Source organism: Aythya fuligula, chromosome 5, assembly GCF_009819795.1.
Source record: "Aythya fuligula isolate bAytFul2 chromosome 5, bAytFul2.pri, whole genome shotgun sequence".
Classification (NCBI taxonomy): Eukaryota; Metazoa; Chordata; class Aves; order Anseriformes; family Anatidae; genus Aythya; species Aythya fuligula.
The window spans coordinates 23,157,532-23,163,531 of NC_045563.1; the positions used below are offsets into that span (position 1 = coordinate 23,157,532).

Here is a 6,000-nt window from a genome sequence, read left to right on the forward strand (position 1 = left end):
TGAGACTGTCAAAGCATTTGCACAAAGAGATAGATGAGCAGAGAGGTTTATCCTGCTTTTTAATACAGAGAAGCCAGACAAAGAAAGATAGAGAAGAAGACCCACCAAAAGAACATGCTTAATCCTATTAAAATTAATGAGATTTCAGCCTGGTCTCCACATACAAGTTGTATTGGGAGTTTAACTTAAGTGGATTTAAACACAGATTTAGTTAAAGTGGTGCAAATTCTCCTTATGCTCAATAAACAAACCCAGCACAAATATACACGCAAAATTCAAAGAGAATATTCATTCATTTCACCAAATTGTTTTTCTCCCTACATTTTTTTTTTTAAAAGGCAAACTTAAAACCTTTGCACCTCCTCTGTCTGAAGTGCATGCTCAAGTGTTTTGCTGAACTACTGCATAAAGCAGTTGTCCAGGCTGAGCACCAATTCTGCTGGTGCTCCGGGAGGGCAATCCCAATGATCTTTTCCTTCTCTCCACTGGTTCAAGGATGCCTCTCCCACCTACCCAGCAAGGTAAACGTTTGTGGTTGTGCTTTGTACTACACAGCAATCTACCTAAAGGACTCAGCAAGGCCTACAGCCCAAGTTTGCCTGCATGCACAAAGAGATAGCCCCGATCCTAAGTAAGTTAAAGCAGACGCAGGCCTATCTGGACAGCTAGGGAACGAAGGAAGGATTTTGCTGCAAAGATGAAGTGACTTGATTTGCTCAGCTCATCAGCACAAGGACCAAGCTGAGAAGCCACACTGCTGGTGCTCATCCCTCAGTTCGTTCCTTCATACCACCTTTTCCTACAAGAAAAATTAACAAGTGCCCCGATGTGCTTTCCAAACAGTTGGCAAGTTATCACTTGAACTTGGAGGAAAGGACATGATGGAAAATCTGGGCTTGGGCTGTCCTTTGTCGCAGGGACAGCACATTATGTGAAGTGAGATGAGCTGTCCCACCACAGCAAGGCAGTGTCTGCAGATGCAGCCAGAGCTGCGCTGCAGGAGCCTGTTCCAGCCTCGTCCCATCTGATGACACACAGCAGCTCGGTGTCACCACAGTGACACCCCCACTCCTCAGTGCTGGAATTCAAAATCTGATCCTGGAGGCAAAGCCTCCAGAAGAGAAAAAACAAAGGTAGTGGAAGACTGCCAGAAGCATTGGCACCTACGCTGACTGACATTCAAAACAGACTGCAGGAAACCTCACTTCAGTGATAATCAGGGTAACCACAAGGCAGAGCCATCAGCTACATGCAGGGTTTCCACAAATAAGCCTACAGACCTGAAGCAACAAGGAATGCAGACAGCACAGGCAGCTAAGCGTTCACCCCTCTCTCCACACCAACAAGGCAAGCGGGTGGTTTCACCGAGCTGTAAAACCCACTTACTTCCACAGTTCTTGTCGCTTGCTCGTGTTGGTAGAGCCTGGATTATCTGTTCACAGGAACATGCAGTAATGGAAAGAAGGAAAAGAAGAGAGGAGTGTTCTGAAGGCAGATATTTTGTTCTAACCCAACCCACTGTGCCACCAAACAACAGCACCGAAGGGGCTGGGAGCAGAGATTCAGAAACCTGAAGTCGCAGCATTTCACTGGGAAGGCATGTTCTGGCAAGTGAAAGGCATGCCGATGACACAGCCAAGACCTGAGGTCATAACTTCACAAATCAAAGAACAAGTCACCCTAAAACCCTCACATCCCTGCAAGAGGGGGATCCTGCACCACACTACAAGGAGACAGCTCCCAGTCTGGGAAAGGACAACCTACTGCAGGCACCCTGGGGCCTTACCTCTGCGACAGCCTTCTTGGATTGCCAGCAGCAAGAGCTAGGGGAACTGTGAATGACATTTCCAAAGCACACTTCAGCTTCTGCCTGCATTCATTTTCAGCATCACTACTGTCCCTGCAGCTCCAGCAACATCCTTACACCCCAGCTGTCAAACTCGCCAGATTCGCAAGCTCCATGAATTTCTGAGTGGAATTCACAGAGAAGGAATGAATGCTTGCAGACTACATGCAGGCCAGAATGGGCTCAAGGAATACAGCAGTTTATTTCAGAGGACTTCTTGGCTTCCCATTCAACAAGGTCAACAGCTCTTTGGGAGTAATTCAAGATCCAAATGTACTGGATTACATTGACAGTACAGGTATGACAAAGGGTTACACCTTGAGGACAGGCTGAAAGCCAGGAAGGGAAGCAACTTCACTAAGCTAAGAGCACACAGCATCAGAAGGCATCCAGCAGAAGTACAATGCTCTCCCAGTCCTTCAGCTGGTGAGTCAGTGTCCCATCTCAGCACCAGAAGACAAAGCACGCTGGCTGCTCAGTCCTGGCAGCCTGGGCAGGCTGGCTAAAAGACATGAACATCAACGTTTGCCCCCACACACTACCCACACAGTATTGAGTCAGATTGCTCCAACAGAATTACCTCCCTTTGACTCCATTTTTGTGGTTTAGAGAGTCACAGATCTGAAGGGTAGGAGGGAAAAAAAATATAATAAAAAAAGCCACAAAGATCCCCCAGTTCTGCTTCCTGTGCAGCATAAGCCATGGAATTTCATCCAGTAACTCCCCTGCCGAGGGGAGTTATCTCACCTACCACATAAATGAACCTTGCACCAGCTACGTGTTAATAGCACGAACATCTTTCAGAAAGGCATCTGATCTTGATTTAAGCACTTCAAAGGACAAACAGTCAGCTGGTGTGGATTGCCACTGCTCTGCAAGGCAGCTGTAACAATTCACTGCAGCTGAGGATCTGCACGCAAGCACTGGTGAATTGTCTGCTTTTTCCTTCAGCTTTCCTATTGCATAATTGTTCTTGCTATTAGGAGCGTGTATCAAATGTAAAGTACCAATTAAAGGGGAAGGATAAATTAAAACAGACATGAGCAGTGCCTGAACATGCTTATGTGTGGGGTCCAGCTCCAAGAGCAGGCCTCCAAGCCAGAAACAGGTCAGAGCAGAAGGATGTGAGCGTGGCTGTTCCCCACACCCACGCAGGCAATGTCAAAGATCTCCATATGGAGATCAGGACCGGGAAAGAAACACGTGCAAGACACCCACCCACTGATGCAACTGCTCTGAACAGCGCAGCACCACTCCAAGCCTAGAGCACACACATCAACCAGGAAGAAGCAGCAACGACAACGCACATGCTCCTCTGGTTTGTGAGTGCATAGCTGAGTAACAAGTTCATTCCTCCTGCTTCCTCATCATTTTTCACTTCAGCATGCTGGCATAAACTCTGGCTGGACCTGCTTTATGGTGCTTTCAATTTATGAAACTGTGGTTCAAGCATAGATAACACTACCCAGAACACATGGTAGGTTAATGCTACGCGTTAAAGCACAGGCAGCTGTCAGTGGAAGCATACACTAAAAGCCTCACGGAGAAAAGTTTTAACCAAGCCTTTAAAAAGAAACAAAGCAAGACAAGAAACTCGACTCAAATCAATTCTGCACAGTTTTTTCAGGCAAAGTTTCGGATATTTCCAGCACACGCTGCTTAAAACAAACATCTCCGTTCCTTAACATCCCTGCAACATTGTCCCTTGAAAATTTAGTCAGTCACATACCCTGAAAAGTCAGCTACTACATTTAAACAGGCACCTACCCTGTAATCCAGGGTATGCAGCCAGAGCCTTTAAGTACATTATCAGGCCTTCAGCACAGGCATTTTTCATCACTGAAGCTTGAAATTTTGCTTGCAAATTACTTCCGTTGCCTCTGAAAAGTCTGCACCAGGAGACTCAATTTAGGAGGCTGAGGCTGCAGGTTGCCCAGAGGTTCCAATTAGAATTTCAATAGCAGATAGCCAGATGCAAGGCCTGTTTTCTGGCAGATGGTTTTATAAACCCAACAGGGAATTTACAGCTAAAACAAAAAAATAAAGATGTCTGCAGCTACATGTTCAGAGGCACATAATCCAAACTTTTCCCCAAGAAAGTACAAAAAAGGACACATGCATATACAAGCATATAAAGTATTTAAACTAGAACCAAGCAGCAAACATGCACAGCAAGCACATTAACCTGTTATAGACACGAAAGATAATAAAACTGGACAGATCCCTTCTAAATTACCCGTTGTCATGTAATGGACTGCATTAACACATACAGTAGTGGATGATTATGATAGGTAAGTAAGATTAATACAGAAATGCATGCACTTTTGAGAGAGAGAGAGAGACATCAACATGCATCTTAGAGCCTAGTTTTCAAAGCTACTGATCAGCCGCAAACCCTTGGAGGCCTAAAGGGCACCAAATACTCAGAATCAGGGAGTTCACCTCAATCAGCAAGGTCGCAGATTAGCTCCAGGCAGGGAGGGTCAGCGTTCCTATAGTGGCTCCTTAGGCAAGCAGTCGGTTAACTCACTTTATCGGGAAGCCGGAGTGCTGTCGCATGACCAAGTTTGGCAGGGATTCATTCAGCTAACACGCTGGATGCCAAGGCACCTTACTCAATAGGATCCTGACACAGGATTTTTCGTTGCCAGTCCTACAAGACAAAGTTTGTAGACAAAGAGAGGCGAGTTAAGGGATTCACTAAACCTACCAGGACAAGAACTGCTGGAACAGGATGTCCCTGGCAGATGCTGCATTTAAGAGCCTGGTCAAAGAACAGAATTCGTTCTTACTGTCTCATGGCAGCATGCTAGCACTGCCCAGGGCACAATTAAACCTAATGAAAACATTTACTTGGGGTAAGCGATGGGGCACAGGATGAAAAACACTTCATTCCTCCACGCGGAGCAGGAATGCCACTCACAAAGGCAATCTGTATTCCGTGCAGCCTCCCCCACTCACCCAGACACCAGACTTTCTGTGCGTGTCTGTGGCACCACCAGGAAGCGCCCCAGACCCCATATCTTTGAAAGGGCCCAGAGGGAAATAGAAGGAGCTGCAGGTAGCCCTGGGGTGCAGGCAGGGTTATTAACCACGCTGCCAACACGGGGCTCCTCCCTCCCCACCACTTCAGCGCTGCACAGCCCCAGACCCCAGCCCCACGACAGACACCCTGCCGCGAAGCCCACCGGACACCCCGCGGTCGGGCTGCCTGCCCCCTCGCAGTGCCCCCCCGCCCGCAGCGTGCCGCTTACCCCGGCGCAGGCGGCGGCCGCACGCCCGGTACCGGCGCGGCCCCCGCGGGGCAGGAGCGGAACCGGGCGGCGCCGCGCCCCGCCACGTGCCGCCGCCGCGCCCCGCCCCTCCCGCCCATCTCCGCTCCCCATTGGTCCTCCCGGATGTAGCCCCGCCTCCTCCAGCGTAGGCCACGCCCCACCAGGCACGCCCCCCATCCTCTCCGGTCACCCCGGAAACGGCGAGGGGAGGGCGGAAATGGCGTTGCGCGGGGGCTGGGCCCAGTGGAGGGCGGAGGGGCCTAGAGGAAGGGGCTGTTTCCCTCCGCCCCCTGCGTGAGCGTCTTTTCGCCTCCCCCCCCCCCCCCCGGCTCCAGTTTGCGCACGGGGCAGGGCCACAAACGCTCCTTTGCTGTCAGCACGTGTAAATTACCCCAAATGCGCACCGCGCGTTGAGATCTGTCTGTTTTCTGGGGGTCAGGCTCGTGCCCCGGCCGGCTCTCGGCTGAGGAGCGGCAGCCAGAGGGGCAGCTTTCTGCCACAGCCTGAAAACTCCTGCTGCATCTGGGGGCAGCCGCAGGAGCGTCTTTGGGTACACTAAATTCGTTACCAGTACGTCTTCCCCACGTTTTCTGCAAGCAAACGTTATAGGAGGTTTTGTGTTGAGGAAGGGCAGCTGGGCTGGTTGTCCACAACTGTCTCTGAAAGGAAAAACTAGATAGAAAAAGGCTCGGGCTGACAGCTCAGTAACACACATCCTGCAATAATAAATGGTTATTTTGCCGTTTTTGGTGTTTCTGTCAACGCCAAAGGTTTGCACAGCACCAGTCTGCAGCTGCTTTGGTGTGTTATCAGGGCAAACCCTAGCAGCAGTGGGACTTCGGAGCGTTTCTGCACTGCAGTGTGTACCAGTACGGACGG

General features: G+C 49.8%; 1 protein-coding gene across 4 annotated transcripts in view; it reads right to left on the bottom strand.

Annotated features, from left to right (window-relative positions):
- C5H11orf24 (chromosome 5 C11orf24 homolog) overlaps positions 1–5,158 on the bottom strand; it is a 29,651-nt gene extending 24,493 nt beyond the window's left edge. For 2 of the 4 annotated variants that reach the window (XM_032188907.1, XM_032188904.1), the window contains exons 1-2: positions 5,101–5,158; positions 4,289–4,499 (exon numbers count right to left, since the gene is read on the bottom strand). The gene's annotated coding sequence lies outside the window, so the exon portion shown is untranslated. Of the gene's footprint in view, positions 1–1,386; positions 1,408–4,288; positions 4,500–5,100 lie in introns of those variants that run through there. The other 2 variants (XM_032188906.1, XM_032188905.1) reach the window with 2 other exon arrangements.
- Positions 5,159–6,000: the final 842 nt, after the last annotated feature.